General features: G+C 47.1%; 1 long non-coding RNA gene across 5 annotated transcripts in view; it reads left to right on the top strand.

Moving 5' to 3' along the window:
* The window catches only part of LOC133063693 (uncharacterized), a 454,338-nt gene that overhangs the window by 101,977 nt on the left and 329,801 nt on the right, over positions 1–22,560 (top strand). Inside the window, exon 1 of one of the 5 annotated variants that reach the window (XR_009694472.1) lies at positions 12,963–13,082. The exons of the other annotated variants lie outside the window; for them this stretch is intronic. This is a non-coding gene — a long non-coding RNA (uncharacterized LOC133063693). Of the gene's footprint in view, positions 1–12,962; positions 13,083–22,560 lie in introns of those variants that run through there. 5 annotated transcript variants of the gene reach the window in all.

Raw genomic sequence — 22,560 nt, 5'->3', positions numbered from 1 at the left:
AAGCACAGAAATTGAAACTGTAATAAAACATCTTCCAACAAAAGCCCAGGGCCAGATGGCTTCACAGGTGAATTCTACCAAAAATTTAGAGAAGAGCTCACACCTATCCTACTCAAATGCTTCCAGAAAATTGCAGAGGAAGGTAAACTGCCAAACTCATTCTATGAGGCCACCATCACCCCAATACCAAAACCAGACAAAGATGCTGCAAAAAAAGAAAACTACAGGCCAATATCCCTGATGAACATAGATGCAAAATTCCTTGACAAAATTCTAGCAAACAGAATCCAACAGCATATTAAAAAGATCATACATCATGACCACATGGGCTTTATCCCAGGGGTGCAAGGATTCTTCAAAATTTGCGAATCAATGTGATACACCACATTAACAAACTGAAAGATAGAAACCATATGATTATCTCAATAGATGCAGAGAAAGCCTTTGACAAAATTCAGCATCCATTTATGATAAAAAAAAAAAAAAACCCTCCAGAAAGCAGGCATAGAAGGGAGATGCCTCAACATAATAAAAACCATATATGATAAACCCACAGCAAACATTATCCTCAATAGTGAAAAAATGAAAGCATTCCCCTAAAGTCAGGAACAAGACAAGGGTGCCCACTCTCACCACAATTATTCAACATAGTTTAGGAAGTTTTATCCACAGCTATCAGAGAAGAAAAAGAAATAAAAGGAATCCAGATTGGAAAAGAAGACATAAAGCTCTCACTGTTTGCAGATGACATGGTCCTCTACATGGAAAACCCTAAAGACACCACCAGGAAATTATAGATTTCAATCTAATCAATGAATATAGTAAAGTTTCAGGGTATAAAATTAATACACAGAAATCCCTTGCATTCCTATACACTAACAATGAAAAAACAGAGAAATTAAGGAAACAATTCCATTCACCATTGTGACAAAAAGAATAAAATACTTAGGAATAAATCTACCTAAGGGAACAAAAGACCTGTATATAGAAAACTATAAGTCGCTGATGAAAGAAATCAAAGATGACACAAGTAGATGAAGAAATATACCATGTTCATGGATCAAAAGGATCAATATAGTGAAAATGAGTATACTACCCAAAGCAATCTATAGATTCAATTCAATCCCTATCAAGCTACCAATGGTATTTTTCACAGAACTAGAACAAATAATTTTACAGTTTGTATGGAAATATAAAAAACCTTGAATAGCCAAAGCAATCTTTAGAAAGAAGAATGGAACTGGAGGAATCAACCTTCCTGACTTCAGAGTATACTACAAAGCTACAGTCATTAAGACAGTATGGTACTGGCACAAAGACACAAATATAGATCAATGGAACAAAATAGAAAGCCCAGAGATAAATCTGTGCTCCTATGGATACTTATCTTTGACAAAGAAGGCAAGAATATACAATGGAGAAAAGACAATCTCTTTAACAAGTGGTGCTGGGAAAACTGGTCAACCACCTGTTAAAGAATGAAACTAGAACACTTTCTAACACCATACACAAAAATAAACTCAAAATGGATTGAAGATCTAATCTAAGACCAGGAACTAGAAAACTCCTAGAGGAAAACATAGGCAAAACACTCTTTGACATAAATCACAACAGGATCCTCTATGACCCACCTCCCAGAGTAATGGAAATAAAAGCAAAAAAAAAAAAAAAAAAAAGGGGGGGGGGGACTAAATTAAACTTAAAAGCTTTTTCACAATGAAGGAAACTATAAGCAAGGTGAAAAGACAGCCTTCAGAATGGGAGCAAATAATAGCAAATGAAGCAACTGACAAAGAATTAATCTCAAAAATATTCAAGTGGCTCATGGAGGTCAATATCAGATAATTAAATGACTCAATCAAAAAATGGGCCACAGAACTAAACAGACATTTCTGCAAAGACCTACAGATGGCTAGCAAACACATGAAAAGATGCTCAACATCATTCATTATCAGAGAAATGCAAATCAAAACCACAATGAGGTACCATCTCACGCTGGTCAGAATGGCTGCTATCAAGAAGTCTACAAACAATAAATGCTGGAGAGGGTAAGGAGAAAAGGGAACCCTCTTACACTGTTGGTGGGAATGCAAACTAGTACAGCCACTATGCAGAACAGTGTGGAGATTCGTTAAGAAACTGGAAATAGAACTGCCATATGACCCAGAAATCCCACTCCTGGGCATACACACTGAGGAAACCAGAATTGAAAGAGACACGTGTACCCCAGTGTTCATTGCAGCACTGTTTATAATAGCCAGGACATGGAAGCAACCTAGATGTCCATCGGCAGGTGAATGGATAAGAAAGCTGTGGTACCTATACACAATGGAATATTACTCAGCTATTAAAAAGAATACATTTGAATCAGTTCTAATGAGGTGGATGAAACTTGAGCCTATTATACAGAGTAAAGTAAGTCAGAAAGAAAAACACCAATACATTATATTAATGCATATATATGGAATTTAGAAAGATGGTAACGATGACCCTATATGTGAGACAGCAACAGAGACACATATATAAAGAACAGACTTTTGGACTCTGTGGGAGAAGCTGAGGGTGGGATGATTTGGGAGAATAGCATTGAAACATGCATATTACCATATGTGAAATAGGTGACCAGTCCAAGTTCGATGCATGAAACAGGGCACGCAAAGCCGGTGCACTGGGACAACTCTGAAGGGTGGGATGGGGAGGGAAGTGGGAGGGGGCTTCAGGATGGGGGACACATGTACACCTATGGCTGATTCATGTCACTGTATGGCAAAAACCACTACCATATTGTAAAGTAATTAGCCTTCAAGTAAAATAAATACATTAATTAAAAAATCCCCCAATAAATAAATTTATTCATTCATAAGTGTTTTCTGTGGATCTTCCTGACCCAGGGATCCAACTCATGTATCTTGCATCTCCTGCATTGCAGGTGGATTCCTTACCCACTGAGCCACTGGGGAAGCCCTGAGAGAATTTAAGTTCTTTTAATGAACACACTTGTAGTTGCACAGATCACCAGACCCAGGCCACTCCTGATTGGGGGATCAGGTGTAGCAAAGCCATGCCACTCCCCCTCCAGAGGAGGACCTTTGTTTTCCCAACCTTGTGGAGGCCCCAGCTGCTGCCTTTGCTGTCTGGTTGGTGTGAGCCCTGGAGAAGCTGCCTTTGCCTTTCTCATGGCTCCTTTCATGTTTTCTTGACCCTCCTCAACTCTCCTTGAGGCTGATTTAGGGCCAACTGGCCTGTAAGCTTCAAGTAACTGGGAACCCCACCCATTCCTGAGGGGTTTGGTTGGCTCATCTGCCACAGCAAAGCCCCACAGACTGGGTGGCTCAAAGAGCACATGTCAATTTCCCCCAGTCATGGAGGCTGGAAGTCCAAGATCCAGGGATGGACAGGAATGGTTTCTCCAGAGGCCTCTCTCCTTGGCTTGCAGATGATCGCCTTCTTGCTGCGTCCTCCTAGGGTCTTTCTGTGTCCAAATTTCCTCTTGTCAGGACACCTGTCACACTGGATCAGAGTCCACGTGATAGCGTCATTTTTAACTTAATCACATCTTTAAAGTCTCTGTCCCCAAATAGTTACACTCTGAGGCGCAGGGGCTTAGGGCTTCAACATGTGGGTTCTGGAGGGACAGAGTTTACCCCATAACACCGAGGGTCAGCTGAGAGAGTGAACGGAAAGTCTTATGGCTCAAGATTTTGGGCTGCCTGCTTCCTCTTCCTGCACTGTCATTATATGGCTTCCCAGGTGGTTCAGTGGTAAAGAATCCACCTGCCAAGGCAGAAGATTCAAGAGACGTGGGTTTGATCCCTGGGTCAGTAAGAACCCTGAAGTAGGAAATGGCAACCCACTCCAGTATTTTTGCCTGGAGAATCCCATGGACAGAGGAGCCTGGCAGGCTACAGTCCATGATGTTGCAAAGAGTTAGACACGACTGTGTGGCTAAGCACACGCTGAGCACAATTCATACCTGCAGGGCTCTGCTGTGGACACTGGCTTGAACCCTGCAATGTCTGGGCCCAGGCGGGGTCACTTTTGGCTTCAGCCAGCAGCCTCCTCCTTGACCGTCTTGTTTCTTCCACTCCCAAACCCCTCCCCACCATCACCCACTGGTGATGTCTGCAGGCGGTAACTCATAACCCTGTGGGACAGGATAGTCTAGGGAACCTGGGGGGTTACTCTTGTTTCCCAGGGTTGCCTATGAAAGCCAGAGGGGAGAGCACAAGGAGCTTAGTTAAGACCTGAATTCTGAGTTCAGAAAACCATGGGCTGGTGATGGAGCCCGCTACTGCCCCCTGGGGTGGCTGAGAGTTGTCAACTCAGCAGAACCTGCTCCCTACCCTCCACCATCCTGCTTCCAGTCACTGAAGATGTGTAGAGGCCATGAGGGTGGATGGAGCCTTTTGGGAGAAGAGGGAGTTTCTGGGACAAAAGCCGTCACTCCCTGTGGGCAGGGAGAGAGGGCCTAAGGAAAGGAGGGGGCGGAGGAGTGCTGGAAGTGGGGTGGGGAGTGCAGAAGGCAGCCTTGCTTGTGGCCCAGCAGTAGCAAGCTCCCCCATGGTCAAGGGGACATCCACATTTAATCCATCACTGTGCTGCTTAAGGGGACCCCAGCAGCAAGAGGCTGGGTGGTGGCGCATCTGAGACAACAGAAGTGCACCCTCCCAACCCCTGATTGTCCAGTTGGCTAGCACTGAGGTGGGAGAGAAAGGGGAGTGTAGTCTCAAATGCAAGGGCAACATGGTAGAATGAACCGGGGTACCTTAGCATCAGGAGCAAGGTGGTTTCTTTCAGTGGAGCTGAATCTGAAATGATGACACTGAATTACATCTTGTTAAAAGAGCAGCCTACAACTCAGGAGGCAGGGAGACTTCACAGAAGAGTTGTAGTGCTAATGAGAAAAAATAAAATCCATTGTATGTTTATATGCTAATGAGTGGAAGCCCTCACTTAAGTAGCTGTTCCTGGCATCAACAGAGTAAAGGTCAGTTGGTGATACCTATTGGGGATTTTTGTAAAGTAGTCTAGAATTCACAAGAACCAAAAGTTTGTAAAACAGAGAGAAATAGTGCTGCAGTGATAGAGGGATAGGTCATGGTATCCATATTTCGTGGCAAGATTTATGCTGTGTTCCCATAGAATTCGAATTGAGAATTGCATGCTCAGTCTGGGCAAGAATACTGGAGTGGGTTGCTATTTCCTTTCTCCAGGGGATCTTTCCAACCTAGGGATCGAACCTGGGTCTCCCACATTGCAGGCAGACTCTTTATTGTCTGAGCCACCCAGGGAAGCCCCCAAAGCAGTGAGGGTAATAATAGTTTTTAAACCAGGATTTCTTATTTACTTAGGAGCTACCATGTTCGAGAGACAGTGTGGTCCTTTGCAAACCTGGTTTTCAATCCTGATGCTCCCTCCCCAGCCAGCAGATGCTGTTATTGCCCCCACACCAACCATTGCACTGAAGAGGAATCAGGCCCAGGGAGCTGTGTTTTGTACCTGAGGATGCTGGAGTTGGGATTCACGTCCCTGTCTGAGGTATGATTTACACCAACCCCTGCCTCCTGTTGCCCCAGATTTGGAAGATTTTCCAGGGGTTCCCTTGGCCCGTAGAGTTATGGTGTCATTTTTTTTGGCTGCACTTGGGTCTCTGTTGCTGTGTGAGGGCTTTCTCTAGTGCTGAGCGGGGGTTACTCTCTAGTTGTGGTGCTTGGGCTCCTCACTACGACGTCTTCTCTTGTTGCAGAGCACAGGCTCTAAGGGAGCAGGCTCAGTACTTGTGGCACACGGGTTTAGTTGCTCCGAGGCATGTGTGATCTTCCCAGATCAGGAATCACTTGTGTTCCCTGCATTGGTGGGTGGATTCCTAACCATTGGACTTCCTAGGTGCCGGGCTTTAACAGTTGGGCATGTCTGCATGTGATGCATTTGGATTTTGATGTGAATTTCCAGAATTATATTGGAAGACTGTGAGGGGGTAGGTGTGAGGTTCCAAGTAAGCCAGTGTCGCTGAAGAGCTGTGGTAATCTGGTATTCATGTTAAAGTGACTTCCTTGCGCTCACAGGCTGGGGAAAACAGAGATGGTTCTGGGACCAACGGAGGACTTAGGGGGAGTGCAGAGTCTAGAAACAACCACCCTGGACTCCTGCCATGCTATTTATTCACCCTGTGACTTTGAATAGGTAATACCACTTCCCGAAATTCAGCTCAGTTGAAAATGGGACTAAAGGCCTCTGCTTCTTAGGAATCCTGCAAAGACTCATGAATGGTCAGCACCTGGCCTGGTACCTGTTCAGGGAACCCTGAAATACATATGGGCTTCCTGCCTCCAGGAGGCTTCCCTTGTGGCTCAGATGGTAAAGAATCCGCCTGCAATGCAGGAGACCCAGGTTTGATCCCTGGGTTGGGAAGACCCCCTGGAGAAGGGAATGGCTACCCACTCCAGTGTTCTTGCCTGGAGAATCTCATGGACAGGGGAGCCTGGCGGGCTGCAGTCCATGGGGTCATAAAGAGTTGGACATGGCTGAGCGACCAACGCTTTCACTTTTCCTGCCACCAACAGGGCCAGTGATAGACTGGGAGGGAATCTGTGGTTCCCCCTTGCAGTAGGGAGGAGGAGGATGGGGTGTAGGAAGAAGAGGGGGAAGAAGAGAAGGGTGAGGGAGACTGAAAGAGAAAGATGTCCAGAGCATCTCTCTCGGGAGGAGGGATTTGCAGCTCTCTGCCTCCCAGCTGCCCTTCGTGGCTGCAGCCACGTGCAGATGCATTGAGCTAGAGCAAACAAACTCCAACCAGGAGTGACAACGCTGGTCCACAGCTGCAGACATCCCCAGAGGGAAGGGGTGACCCACACTCTCTGCTACATCTTCCCTTCCATCCCTTCCTTGCAACAAGATCAGCAAGGAGAAATGACAAGTAGACAAAAGTTAAAAAAAAAAAAAAAAAAAAAGGTGAACTAGAAATAGGTTACCAGAATTGGAGGAGACATTGGAAACTTCTACATGCTACTGGGTGTTCAGGACAAATGCCTGACTCTTTTGCAGGGCATTTGTGTGTGATCCTCTGTTCTTGTGGCTCCTTTCACCCACATTTCTGACCCTTATTGAATGCTCTCAGAAAGGGAGACACACAGAGCAAGTGGCAGCTCAGCATGACGAGTCAGGACAGAGGAAATGTACATGACTTGGGTGCTAATCAGGGGAGACTTCCTGGAGGAGCTGCTATCTTTCTTAGAAGTCTGAGACAATGAGTAAGAACAAGGTGATGGAGGAGACTTTTCAAGTAGAAGCCACAGCAGGAGTGAAGGAGGGTAGATGTGCTGAGCAAAGAGGGAGGCCAAGTGTGAGGGGTGGGGTGATGATGGGGGACAAAGATGAGGCTGGAGAAAAATTCAGGGCCCAGTTCATGGAGAATTTGGAATTTTTTTCAGAGCTCATCCTGGAGCCGGTGATAGATTTAAGCTGGGAGTGGGATGATCATATTGGTCTTTTTAGAAAGAGATCTGAGGGAGTGATGGATGAAGTACTCTGAGAGGCAGAAACCAAGTTTGCTTTTGTTGTTGTTTGGCTTCTCGGTCATGTCAGACTCTTTAGCCACCCCATGAACTGTTAGGAGGCTTTTTATAGAAATCTGGCCCTGAAGATGGGCTTGAGAACAAAGGCTGTTTTCATGACGATGGAATCTGGAGGACAGATTCCAGAGACAGGAAGTAGTGCTGGCTGGACGGGGTGCCGGTGGGATGTGGTTGTGACGGAGAGGGAGGGTTAGGGTGCTCTGGCCCAGGCAGCTGCAGAGAGGGTGGGGCATTGCTGGGGACAGGGGTCTGGGGAAAGCTGACAAGTTCAGCTGGAAACGAGTTGACCCTAAGGGCTCCTGGGGATATGGGTATCTGGGTTTGCAGGTGGGCTTGTGGAGTAGCACGTTGTCAGCAGGGCTGGGGTAAGAGGGAGTGTGTGGATGAGAGGAGAGGGGCTGGGGAGGGGCTTCTGAGAGCAGGCCATTTGGGGTTGGGAGGAGGAAGCAGGATGGAGTAAAAGAGAGATGGAGGCCAGGGGAGAAGTCCCAGCAGCCAAAGGAGGAGTTGAGAGCAAGAGGGATGGATCTAGAAGGACAAGGATGCCGAAGCATTTGTGGGACTCAGCAGTGAGTGGTGACTGGACAAGTGTGGTTGCAGTGACATGGAGGCAGGCAGACTTCAGTGGGTCGCGGAGCAGCTAGAAGGCTGGGAACCGGGGGCGCTGAGTATGGAAGTAGATGTGGCTCAGAACAGGGAGGTCTAGGAGGACACGCAGTGGAGGGAGAGACTGTGGGATGGGAGAGACTAAGGATGCTTATAATCGAGGAGGACGAACCATGGACAGGGTGAAAACCCCAGAGAGGAAGAAGCAGTGGATAGAGCGAAGTGGCTCTTGGGAATCTGGAGTGGGTCCTCTAGTTGGGTGGGGGCAGGAGATGATGTGTTTGCAGCTCGGAGAGGCATTGATATACTGGTCCTCCTTCCCCTTTCCCTGTCAATTTCCCGCCTTCCTGGAGGCACGTTGACACTAGGCTGGGTGCTCAGATCAATTGGCTTGGACTGGTCAGACTTTGCAGAAGAGGCTGGACAGAAGGACTTGTGCACAGGCTGGAACGACAGAGGACAGAGGTGTGGTGGGGGCAGGTGCAGAGACCACTGAGGCTGGCTACAAGCCAGACATGTGTCTTCATGGCAGCAGGTGGCATGCCAACTCTCCAGGCACCATAGAAGGATTTACGAGGACCTCAGCTACTTGTGGAAGGACTCCAGCCTGGTGCTGAGAGTATAGGCAGCTTGCATCAATGATCTCATCCAGGAGGACACTGGGCAGAGCTGGGCAGGGTCTCAGGGGTCTGACCAGGAAGCCTGGGGTTTTCGGACAAGGCTCCAGCCTGAGAACTAGAACTGAAGTGCTAAGTGGGGCCCCTGATGTAGAAGCCAGGCCAGAGGGAGGAGGGGGAGCCTCAGGGCGTGGAATGCCTGCTCCCGGTGCCAGAAGCCAGCAGTGCAATGTGGGATTGGCCTCCCCCCAGGAGATCAGCAGCAGGCATCACGATGGTAGGGGGTGGGGAGGGAGAAGAGGGATGTGGACCCTGTCACTTCTCAGAAGGGCGAACAGGGGTTTTGGGGAGGAGACCCCCAAGAGGAACCAAAAGATGTTCTGGCTCAGGTGAGACTGTCCCAGACAAGTTGGGGCGAACAGAGCCTTGGGGACCGAGCGCACCTGGGCTGGGATCCTGGCTCTACCAGTACTGGTGGTGTGACCTTGGAAACGTCTCAATTTTTCAGAGCTATGTCCACTCTTCTATAAAATGAGGGCTCAAATCTCTATGGCCCGAGTCATTGTGAGAAATAAGGGAGATGAAGTTGGGAAAGACCCAGCTGTGATGAACAGTGGCTCATAGCGGGATCTTCGCCAAAGACAGGCCTCTCTGTTTCCTCCTGAGAGATGCTGCTCTGACCTTGTTAACACTTGTTAAGTATAGCGCTCCAGGGTGTTGGGTGATGAGGCTTGGTTCAATAAAGAGCAGAGGGAACTGAAACGGAGAAGGTTATTACTCGAAGGTCCTGGACAAGATACACAGCAGATTGCAAGGGGCCCCATGGGGAAGTCAAGGCGGGCCCATGGAGGGCAGACAGAGAGAGAGAGAGAATGAATCTGGGGCGCATGCCTTTATTAGAGCTCATTGATGGTGTGCTTTGGGGTTCCTGGGCTAAATCCACATTGGTCATTTGAAATCCAAAAGAGCAGGGTTCTAATAAGCTTCCTGGGGATCTTATCTAAGGTGCTTATAAGGGGAAGGCCCTGGGAGGTAGAGGAGACTGTTTATCACTTGGACTTTTGGAGGCATCGTATCAGGAATGTACATTTACTTGTGACTCTGTAAGCAGTTACTAGGGGATGTGCTTGCTAATATAATAATGATATAATACATTAATATAAATATATAACATTATATGCCATATGTATTGGGTTGGCAAAAATTTTTTGTTCAGGCTTTTCCATAGCCCCTTAATATAATAATAATCTAATTAGGGGTTAATGTCAGTTTCAGACCCCTGCAAGACATTTGGTTCAACAAAACGGATGCTGAGGCAATAGCTTAGCTAAACTCTTGACAGATGGGGGTTTGTATTGAGCACTGACATCACAGCTTTTTTTGGTACCAGCTCACATGGACCAAAGTGAGGGTGTTTCATAAATCACCTGTGAGTGTTGAGCACTGTAGTGGATAAAAGATGACCATATGCTCTTTGAAGCTCTTCTCACTGACAAATGGGGTGTATGGCACCTCCCCTTATACCTGGGAGGGCTCTGGATTGCTTGGGCAATAAAATATGGTGGAAGTGATGCTGTGCATTTCCAGATCCAGAGCTTAAGAGACTGGTGGCTCTATTCTTTATTCCTGGAACACTTAGCCTGGTCCTGGGCCACCATGCTATGAGGAAGCCCAAGCAGCCCCATGGGGAGGCCTGGAAGAAAAGGAACGAAGGTCCTCCACTGAATCCCGCCTGAGCTACCAGCCAACAACCAGCAGTGTACTGTGGTCCAGCTTGTAGCCAAGTGAGTGCACCAGCTTGGAACTGGGTCCTCCAGCTCCTGCGGATTTGCCCAAACTGAAGATTTGTGAACCAAGTTCATGGTTAGTGTCTCAGCCACCAAGTCTTGGGCATACAACTTGTCATGAAGTCACAAGATAATAGGAACTAACACACACCATGGCACCAGCAGTTTCTGGTGCTGAAAACCAGGAAGATCATCAAAGATATAAGCCATGATAAAAGTCCATCACAAATATCGCTTATCTGTCACTGTACAGCTATTTGACCATTTCTTTCTTTCTTTCTTTCTTACTGTTTGGCAATATGTGGGTTCTGAGTTCCCCCACCAGGGACTGAACCCATGCTCCCTGTAGTGGAAGCCCAGAGTCTTAACCACTGGACCATCAGAGAAGTCCCTATTTGGCCTTTTCTAATCAGCCAACTATAGATACCCTCTCCACTTGTTGGCCAAGTCTGTTTCTCTGAGCTTTGTGGAAGTATTGGTGCTATTAGGAAGAACTTTCAGCTTCTTCCCATCCCTGGCAGAGCCCACAGGCTCACCGTAGCATGGAGGGGCAACAGCCAAGGGTCCAGAGAGATGGAGCTGCCTCTAGCACTTGGCTGAGGAGGGAGGAAGCTGCATCTGAGCCTCTTTCCCTGGGACCAGGTGGAAATCATGCTCTCCTTATAATTAGAGGCATGAAGAACACCCTTGGGCCTCAGCATCCCCATAAAGTGCTCCACAAGCCCAGTGGAGCTGTTGTCAATGACAAAACAGATGGTGTGACGGAGATTGAAGTTACTCACCGGAGGGGTCATATTACCTCCAAGTACAGGCTGTAAACAATGCAGCACCACTTCCTACCTTCTAAATTAGCTGGAAAAATAAAAGAGGACAAAGCGCTTCTGTTAGCAGCAGGCTCTCAAGGAGGCAGCTTCGGCAATGTGTCACCAGCAGCGTCTCGTCCTGCCTGTCTCAAGGAGCTCCAGCTGATGAGCTGAGCTGGACATTATTAACGCCACTTTGCCAAAAATGCTGCACACTCAGACTAATGCCTTGTGGCATTTGCTGCTTTCCTGGGGCTCCAGAGATGGAGAGAGAGAACTGAAATAGCAATTCAACACTGGTCGTCAAGGCAACAGGATCCTTCAGGATGTACCAGGAGGTGCTGCGCTTGGCACCAGGAGAGGATGGGAGAAAAGAAATTGAAAATGCAGACCCTACCCTCCATGAGCCTACATTCTTCTTGGGAAGACACATTTGTGGTTTGTGAATCTCTTAGGGCAGCCTTTCCCTAACTAAGTCCTGGGGAGCATGAGTACAACGAGATGTTGTTTAGTCGATAAGTCATGTCTGACTCTTTGCCACCCCATGGACTGTAGCCCTCCATGCTCCTCTGTCCATGGGATTTCCCAGAAAAGAATACTGGAGTGGGTTGCCATGCCCTCCTCCAGGGGATCTTCCCGACTCAGGGATCAAACCCAAATCTACTGCTGAGCCACCAGGGCTTCCCTAATAGTGTTGTAATGCATGCTGGACAAAAAGAAGTCAAATGTTACTGGGCTTCTCTGACTCTTTAAAAAGCTCAAGTATGGGAATTCGTTGGTGATCCAGTGGTTAGGATTCCATGCTTCCAATGCATGGGCACAGGTTCAGTCCCTCATTGGGTAACTAAGATCCTGGTCTACTACCTTTTACGCAAAGTCTTTGACCATGGAAGCTCTCGTTCACAGAACATTTCAGGGGACTGAGAAAACATAGACTCTGTGGGGCCCCTTGATTAGGAGATGATACAAAGTGGTGTGTGTGATTCAGTTCTTAGAGTGTACGGAACAGCTCGGGAGCACAGGAGGATTTAGAGCAGGGAAGCTGGTGCTGGCTGGGCAAGTGGGGAGGAGCTGAGCTGAGTCTTGCAGACTCTGAGTGGGTGGTGAGGGCAGAGGGTGGTCTCCTTGGGGGATGTGGATGGCTCTTTGGAACCCAGAGAGTCCGTGTGGGAGGAATAAAGTTATGACCCAACAGGTCATGAGCTGTGCTAAGTCACTTCAGCTGTGTCTGACTCTTTGCAGTCCTGTGGACCAGAGCCCACCAGGCTCCTCTGTCCATGGGATTCTCCATGCAAGAATACTGGAGTAGGTTGCCGTTTCCTTCCAGGGGATCTTCCTGACCCAGGGATAAAACCTGCATCTCCCACATTGCAGGCGGGTTCTTTACTGCTGAGCCACTGGGGAAGCCCCCTACCTAGAACCTATGTACTAACCAAATGCTCGCTCACTGATGAGCAAATGAAAGGAACGAATTATGGCTGTGTGCCGAACTGTATGCCCTGCCATATATTTACCAATCCTTCTCTACCCCTTTATTCCATCCACTTCTGCTTGGTGAGTTGGAGGAGGAGGTAACATCCTGAGAGGGGTATTGGACATGGAGCAGAATGGTCCATGGGAACGCACTGCATCCTTTCTGTCTTGTCCACCACTGGCTTAGCAGCTGGATAGATGCCCTTCTGTCTCCTGTGCCAGGTAAGCACATTTCCCAGGGAGCAGGGCTCTACCTGCGGCGCCGGAGAACCTTCCTAAAGTGTCTGTCTGCCTGAGGGGTCCTTGTCTGCTGAGGTCCTGCCATGCCCTCAGTGCAGTTCTGCCTGGTGTTTGGAAGCCACACGGTAATCAACAGTTGACCTCAATCCAGGAAGCCTATTGGCTCATGGCTGAATGTTCTCACTTTGGGCTTGGGTTGGGTTTATGGTTCCACTGGCCAATCACGAAAAAGGTAAGTAAGTCAAATGTTGATCTGCTTCCAACTTGACTCTGAGGTTTGCAGGGGGCATCCCTGGTGTGGTCTTCCATCTGGCTTGGAGACAAGTCTTCTGGCTCAGGATCAAATTGAATTTACCTTCCAAGTGATAGTGAGATGGCTCCTGCATGAGATGTGTTTCATGCATCCTGTCTTGTGGAACTCTGATGGAAAACTTGTGAACTACAGGGAGGTCCCTTCCTGTTTTACAGTCAAGAGACATGAAATTTGAGATAGGACCAAGGACAGAATTGGGTATTCTTATTCAAATTCCAGTTTGCTTTCTATCAGGGGCTTCCCTGATAGCTCAGTTGGTAAAGAATCTGCCTGCAATGCAGGAGACCCCCGTTTGATTCCTGGGTCAGGAAGATCTGCTGGAGAAGGGATAGGCTACCCACTCCAGTATTCTTGGGCTTCCCTTGTGGCTCAGCTAGTAACGAATCCACCTGCAATGCGGGAGACCTGGGTTTGATCCCTGGGTTGGGAAGATCCCCTGGAGAAGGGAAAGGCTACCCACTCCAGTATTCTGGCCTGGAGAATTCCATGGAGTGTATAGTCCACGGGGGTTGCAAAGAGTTGGACGTGACTGAGTGACTTTCACTTTCACTTTCTACCAGGGAGCATCTTTTGTGTACTTTATCTTTTTTATTTTTTCCCCCCAAATATATGGCAGACCATAGTGACTTTCTAGGCTGGGAAAAACCTCTTGTTCCAACTATCAGTGTTGTTTTTCTTGGGTATTCAAAATGGCCCACGTCTCAGGAGCCTATGGGTAAAGATGAAAATGTATTAATGTGAGTGTGTGCATGCTCAGTCATTCAGTCATGTCCGATTATTTGTGACCCCATGGACTGTAGCCCGCTAGCCTCCCCTATTCATGGAATTTTCCAAGCAGGAATACAGGAGTGGGTTGCCATTTCCTCCTCCAGAGGATCTCCTTGAGCCCACGTCTTCTGTGTCTCCTGAGTGGGCAGGCAGATTCTTGACCACTGAGCCACCTGGGAAGCCCTGATGTTTTAATATGAATGCTCCAACTAAGCAGTATGAACTTTTTGGCCAGCTGAGCACTTCTGCCATGGTCAATTTGAAACCACCAACAACACAATGTCTTTGGGAAGAAACGCGCACAATAGATTCTCACAACCAGCAGATGCCAACTCTAGCACACCACTTAAATAGATGCATTGGGAGGGGACTGACTTTCCTCTATCTTAGGTCAGGCTTGGTCCTGAGACCTACTTAGATGTGTATGTTTAAAATTTGATTTCTCAAAAATCAAACAAAAGCATCTAAGACACTTTTAAGGGAACATAGAGGCACTCACTGGGCCCTCAGCCTGGAAGCTGGGCCTCCAGCTTGTTCTTCTTTGCTCACTGTGTGATTGTAGGTGCATTTATTGATCTACAGTGTGCGTTGGATGTGTTAAGGTTGTTTAACTGCCAAAGCAACCCTTAAACTTCAACGGCTCATGTTGACTTCTCACTCACGCTGTAGGATGGGGAAAAAGAGTGAGCACTGGGTCTGGAAGGGTTTTGTTTGTTTTTTAAGGTCTTTTTAATGAATTTGTTACAGGATTGCTTCTGTTTTATGGTTTGGTTTTTTGACCTTGAGGCACGTGGGAATCTTCGCTCCCTGACCAGGGATTAAACCTGCACCCCCTGCTTTGGAAGGTGAAGTCTTAACTATTGAGCTGCTAGGCAAGTCCTGGGTCTGAAAGGTTTTTATAGGCCAGCCAGGAAGTGGGAGTCATCAGTTCCTTTACTTCTCCATTGGCCAGAATTTGGTCCCATGGTCACACTGCTCAAGGAAGAAGGGGTTCACAAACACCCACCTCTGTGCCATGTTGGAGAAGTTCTTCCCCTCTGGGTACCAGGTTCTGTGTCTAAAGTACAGAGGTCTGGCTCTGTGGAAACTATGTGGCTGCTTCCTGTTCTGAGTCCTTGAGTCTCTTGTTTCATTATTGCCAAACAAAGCGAGCAGATTGGCTTGGCTTCTCATTCTTGGCTTGGCTCCCCAACATCTTGCACTGAGCGGTGGAGGCAGCCCTTCCCGAAGAGTCTGTTCGAAATGCTAATCAAGGTATTAGTGCCCCATCATTGTCTCTCCAGAAACAATGTCCGGACCCATCTCTCTCTTTCCAGGTCTTCCGAGAGACCAAATTTGAACTCATTTCATCAAGGCCAAATGTCAATCATAAGAGGAAATCTATATGAAATTTTAATTGCAAGATGTTCGGTGCAAGTTTAATGAGTTGAGATAAGAGATCTGAGAATTCCCGCATTCTCGGTTCATGCATAATGTTGACTCAAATTGGCTCTCTGGAGGTGGAGGGAATTGCATTTTTAGAATTTACACACCAAGAGAGCAAATGGAGTGGACCCCGAAGGTTAAGGTCATAAATCAGAATCATTTAACTGACTCTGAGTGATTGCCGTAGACTGTCCTGGCAGGGACAGCCAGTTGCAGCCGCCCGTGATGGTTCTGCGTCTGATTATTGAAATGTGCCTCAATATTCATAAATCAGCAGTCATTAATCCCCCCAATAGTACCTGTCGGCTTTCTAAACAAATTTCCAGCCTGCTAATGGAGATTGAAAGAGGCTGATGGGCACTAGCTCAGGATTGAAACAAATGAGGGCATCCCTCTGACAGACCGGGAGGCCTGCCTTTTTTTGGCACTTGATGTCCATCCACTTTGGGGTAAAGATGTCCCAGTGGAAATGGCTCTTTGCAAAAGAGCGCGATTTCGAGGCAGTTGCTCTCAACCCTTGTCATTGCTGGAGACGATGGCCTTGATGTTTTATGTCTCCATCTCTGAAATCTTGCTCGGGACCAAATCAAATGATTTAAAAGCTTCCCTTCAATTGCTTGCTCATCCCTGTTTACCCACAGTAATTGGAAAATAAGTGCACAGCGCAGCAAAAGGCCATGACATTTATTGGACAACATGGGCGCGAGCGTGGGGAGGAAACTGTAATTGGCGTGTCAGTCACTGGGGTAACAAATTTGGGAAGAAATCGAGAAATGGAAATGAGCCTGAACTCGTGGGGACATGATACAGAAAAGCGGTTTCATTACCACAGACACTTCAGTCTATGTTCATTTTTTTCTTTGCCTTGTTTCTGGGTTGGATTCATAAATTATATATAATGGTGACCAGACTTCTGGGTAAGGGCACCATGTTGACTGGAATAATAGGCACCGCTCTGTAACTGTTGCATTTTAAATCTGGCAGAAAATGAGATTTGTGTGTGGGTGTGTGGGAGAAACACTGTAGAGATTTGTCTCATGCTTGGTTTCACCTTGAAAAAATGGAGCCAAAGGAAGGGGGCTGAAAATAAATGTTGTTTGCACATGCGATAGCTCAAAATAATGGTCCAGACTCTTAATTCCAGATTTATTTGTCATAGAAGAAATAAACATTTTAACTGCAAAGCCTCCCTGCCCCGCTGTCTCCCTTAGTTGGGGCAACTGAGGACCCAAAATGGAGGATGACTTACCCCCTGGTTGGCGGATAGACAGCAAAAATCCAGGCCGGTTGCCATGAAAAAGAGCAAAAGAGCAACAGTTAAAAAGCCATACTCCTTGGGGAGTGTGATGTGAAACACCCCACGCACAAAAGCAGCTTTGGCAGTATGCATGAAGAGTCTTAAAACATGTCCTTATCCCCTAACTCCTTTGGGATGGCTTCTATTCCCCCTTAGCACAGATTCTCATTTCTAGTAACAATTCCAAGGAAATACATTGACACATAAAGAGGTTCGTGGAAGCTGTATTTTAACACATTCAAAACAAACTACCCGTCCGCTGGTAGGGGAATGTTTAAGTAAATGATGGAGCATCTGCTCATGGGCGATTAAGGGCCCATTTGCCATAGAACTTCAGAGAACAGATGACAACACTGGGCAAATGCTTATGGAAAATGAAAAGAACACACTCCAAGTACGTCCACCGAGGGTGTTCACACCTACATAGAAGACGCATGGCTAAACATCTAGAAGCAAATGGAGAAGCAGCCGTGACTTCCTCTGGAGTCAGTGTTTAATGAGCTGGCTGGTGGAAAATTTTTTTCCAGGAAAAGGTATCTCCAACCTGATATATACTGTTCAATCGTGAGATGAGATCACATGAGAAAGTGAAAAACTTTGTTGATTAGCTATAAAACTATATTCCCCCAATATTTAAAAAATTATTTATTTATTTGGCTGCAACAAGGCATAGTTGTGGTCACATGTGATCTTTACTTGTGGCAGGAGGACTTTCAGTTGCAGCATGTGGGAGCCAGTTCCCTGACCAGGGATCAAACCAAGGTCCCCTGCATTGGGAACTTGGTGTCTTAGCCACTGGACCACCAGCGAAGCCCCTTCCCCAGTATTTTAAATGATGAAACTAACTTGGCAATAGGGTAGCATATATTAAGAAAAAGGGAGGGGGTGGATAGGAACATAAGGAAATGACCCGTAATCTTACCATCCTGAAGGAAAAAAAAAATTACCACCAAAGACCCCTAAACTATTAAAAATGATTTGGCTAAGTCAGTGTTGTCTGCTAAAGTCTGGTGGAGGTTGTCTTCAGTACTGCTGCTGAAATGATCTTTCCCAAAATCTGCTGTGGGCTCCTCTTTGCCCACAGGATGGAGTCCAGTATTGCTAGTGGCCATGCAGGACTTTGCCCCGTTGTATTCCTCCCTGTTCCCCCAAACTGAGCCTACCTTGCTCTTCTCTCCTTGCTCATGCTGCTCTGGCTATGAGGAAGGCCTTCCCTTGATCTCGCTCTCCTAACGAGTTCCTCTTCCCTTGTCAGAGCCCACCTCAAATAGCCCCTCCGAGCCCAACTCAAAGACGCCTTTCTTTTTGATGCTTTTGCTCCTCCCCTGCCTTTGCCCTAATGCCTGTGAAGAGTGAATGATTTTCCCTTGGCCTTGTGCAGCCCTCTTATTTATCATCCTATGCAATACTTACTTGTATTTCTCTGAATTTGTCTCCTCCACTGGATTCTAGGCTCAAGGACTTAGGGACCATATCTGACTCTTCCTTGTGTCCCCAGCACATAACATAGTGCCTAACCCACTGTAGGCACACACAGAAAAGAGTAATTTTATTTTCGTTGACATTTTTTCTAAGTCCAAACAGTGCCCTTGCAGAGTACATTTTGTGAAAATTCTGATGGTGGAAGAAGGATGTTGTTTGCAGAAACTTTGGGGAATACAGAAATACGAGGGAGGAGATGAAGATCATCTGTGATTCCAGGACCCAAAAATCACCAGGCTGGCACAGTTCTCTGGTCCTGTGTCTGAGCATGTGAACACACACACACGCTCGCGCGTGCGCACACACACACACACACACACACACACACACACACACACTCACACGCAGATGTTCTTGAAAACCAAATTCACAGTGTTTATAGTCTGCTTGCATCATATTGTATGCATGGACACAAGTAGTTTATAATAGGATATTTATGTATGCTAGTTTAACCAACATCTAATTATTAGACATTTAGCTATTTTAGGCAATTTCTTTTCTTAAAACAAATGTCTTTGTTTTCTGGGATCTTTGGTTGTGGCATGAGAACTCTTAGTTGCAGCCCATGGGATCTAGTTCCCTGACCAGGGATTGAACCTCAGCCCCCTGCACTGGGAGCTTGGAATCTTAGCCACTGGACACCAGGAAAGTCCCAGCAATTTCTAATCTTTTACTCCCCTACGCCTTCTTTATTTCTTTCACCAAAAATGAGTTACCAGGCACAATGTTCTGTGTGACCTACCCACAAATTCTGTGCACATCTCTGATTATTTCCATGGCCCAAATACCCAGATGGGATGGTTTAGATTTTCTGAGAGCTGTTACTAAATTCTCTCTGGTGAATACACCCTCACAACCCCTGTCTTTCAGTCTCTAAAAGAACAATGCACACATTTTATGTGAAGGGCCGGCAACAAATCTCATTTTAGAAAGAAGTCACCTAGAAGCCAAAGAATGGGTCTTAAACTGTAAGGCAGTAGAGATTCAAGTGGAAATAAATACGTTCATGAAAATTTGCCTTCCTGCCTGGCTCTTCTTGCTTAGCAGGAACTTCTTTTGGATGCTCATCCCTGTTATGTGAAATCCATTTTAGGACAGGTCCATGGAGCCACGGAGAGAAAGCCTCTTAGTGTCTAAAGCAGTAAATAGACTTATTTTTTTCCCCTTACCAGTATGTACTTTGTTGATGCAGAAGTAATGCATATTCATGATGGAACTTCTTGGCAAATAGAGAAAAATAGAAAAAAAGTGATAAAAGCCACTCAAAATCATACCGTGGTTCATATTTGGGAGCATACTTTTCATATCCAACAAGGCACTCATAATTGGTGACATCACCTGGAAGGCCTATGTGTGTCCCTGCTCTATGAACCCTGAGTTGATCACCACCAACTTAAAGTCATTGACTCCATCCTAAATTGCGGTGTGACTGCTTGGCAAGGCACTTACCTTCTTTGCTCCTCAATTTCTTAATTCTAATTCTCTCAAGATCCAGCCCTTAAGATGTTATGAATCTGTAACAACGTGATTCTGCTAAGAATCAGATTCCTGGCTAGTCTGACATGTAGGGAAATTGTAACCACCTAGGTGACCAACAATGTTATTCAACCACATGACACATCCACTCCTTAAAAGCTTGTATCTATCCTTTCGTTTCTCCATGATCTAACCACACAGGAACCACTTGTGTCTCCTCTGATAAACCCCATGCTGTTGTGCCTCTGTCTTTGCCTCAGCTGTTTTCTCTTCCTGGGACACTCTTTCCTGACCTTTTCTTCAGCAGGACACTACTCAGATGTCACCTCCTCCAGGAAGCCTTCTCTGCTTTCCCCAAGGCCGAGTTAGTCACTAACTTTCCCATGTTCCCACAGCACTATGTAAAAATGGTCATAATCATTCATACTGAGTGACACTGCAATTTCTGTCATCATTTGTTGTTGTTGTTTAGGTGCTGAGTTGTGTCTGACTTTTGTGACCCCATGGACTAGCCTGCTGACTTCCTCTGTCCATGGGATTTCCCAGGCAAGAATACTGGAGAGGGTTGCCATTTCCTCCTCCAGGGGATCTTCCCAACCCAGGTTCAAACCTGCATCTCATGTCTTCTGCATTGGCAAGTGAGTTCTTTGCCACTAGCTCCCCCTGGGAAGCCCTTGAGTCTAGATGGTTCTGCCGAAAATTAAATTTATCAGTTACTGAAGACTTGGGAGGGATTATTTATTTTTCACTGCAGATTATTTATTTAAAAATCACTGCAGATGGTGACTGCAGCCATGAAATTAAAAAGACGCTTCCTCCTTGGAAGGAAAGTTATGACCAACCTAAATAGCATATTAAAAAGCAGAGACATTACTTTGCCAACAAAGGTCCATCTAGTCAAGGCTATGGTTTTTCCAGTGGTCATGTATGGATGTGAGAGTTGGACTGTGAGGAAAGCTGAGGGCCGAAGAATTGATGCTTTTGAACTGTGGTGTTGGAGAAGACTCTTGAGAGTCCCTTGGACTGCAAGGAGATCCAACCAGTCCATCCTAAAGGAGATCAGTCCTGGGTGTTCATTGGAAGGACTGATGCTGGAGCTGAAACTCCAATACTTTGGCCATCTCATGCGAAGAGTTGAGTCATTGGAAAAGAGCCTGATGCTGGGAGGGATTGGGGGCAGGAGGAGAAGGGGACGACAGAGGATGGGATGGCTGGATGGCATCACCAACTTGATGGGATCACCGACTTGATGGACGTGAGTTTGAGTAATCTCCGGGAGTTGGTGATGGACAGGGAGGCCTGGCGTGCTGCGATTCATGGGGTCCGAAAGAGTCGGACACGACTGAGCGATGGAACTGACTGACTGATTGATTTTTCCAAGAAGTGGAGAGATGGGAGCATGTTAACATGCTGAAAGAGAAAGACATTGCGAAGAGGGAGAGCGGGGTGACTTGGGTGGGGGGCGGAGTGAACCAAAAGGCAAGGATGGTGAGCATCTGTGCTTCCAGGGGATGGAATTGCAGGTGTGCACCGCCTTCATTGTAAATGTCCTGTGAATCTGAAAATGGAAACAGTAATCGCCAGGAATTGCATTTGCAACACCCCCACCATGTTTATAGAGCCTCAGGCAGGATATCTGACCCATTAATGTCAGCAGATGGAGGGGCCGCGTCCTAACCCTTTCATCTGAGACCCTCTGCCCCAGCCCCGTTTCTTCACCATAACATGTGTGTTACATAGGGAAACTGTCTGCCTCTGCAGACACAGCCAGAGAACGGCCGTGCATCAGAGCAGGGCTAGGCCCCCATGCGTCCTCAACCACAGACCTAAGAGGGCCTTTTGGCGCACGTGCGGCAGCGTGCAGGGCCACGCCACTCACTAGCCAGAGCAGGGGCATGAAGTCATTCTGTATTTACAAGTCCAGGGCTCATGGATGGGGAGTGAGTGGCGGTGGGGATGTTAGATGTGATCGTGTCGGGACATCCAGCGCGAACCCTCCACATATGCAGGGGCAGAGCGTGGAGCTGCAGGAGGAAGGCGGCAGGCAGGGCTCCACACACAGAGCAAAGCCACTCTAGTAGAGACAGCCATCGGCAGAGCCCCTGACACAGGCTGCCTCGGACAGAGACACTTCCCTGAGCTGTCCTTTGGGTAAAGAGTTCTACTCAGGGTGCATCTTGAGCCTGCAAATAAGTAAAGAGCTAAGGTGCTTCTGCAAAGCATCATAAATTCCTAGTACGAGAGAGGAGCTTGTCACAGCTTGGACCAGCTTGGAACAAAGAAATCACGGGACATCTTGTAAAGGAGCCCAGAATGGACAGCATAAGAGGCGGGGAGTAACAGAGCAACACTCCCATCCCCACCTAGCTGGGGTCGCCGTATCTATTTGACCGAGAGATGGATTGGAAATGATCATCAGGCCTGGCTGTGTGCATGCTAAGTCGTTTCAGTCGTTCCTGACTCTGTGCAACACCATGGACTGTAACCCGCCAGGCTTCTCTGTCCATGGGATTCTCCAGGCTTCTCTGTCCATGGGGTTCTCCAGGCAAGAATACTGGAGTGCATTGTCGTGCCCTCCTCCGGGGGATCTTCCTGACCCAGGGATCGAACCCATGTCTCTTACGTCTCCTGCATTGGCAGGCATATTCTTTACCACCAGTGGCTCCTGGGAAGCCCGATTTTCAGGCTGCCACGCTGCA

The sequence above is a fragment of the Dama dama genome, chromosome 10, assembly GCF_033118175.1.
Source record: "Dama dama isolate Ldn47 chromosome 10, ASM3311817v1, whole genome shotgun sequence".
Lineage (NCBI taxonomy): Eukaryota > Metazoa > Chordata > Mammalia > Artiodactyla > Cervidae > Dama > Dama dama.
This window is presented reverse-complemented; position numbering and strand designations above follow the sequence as displayed.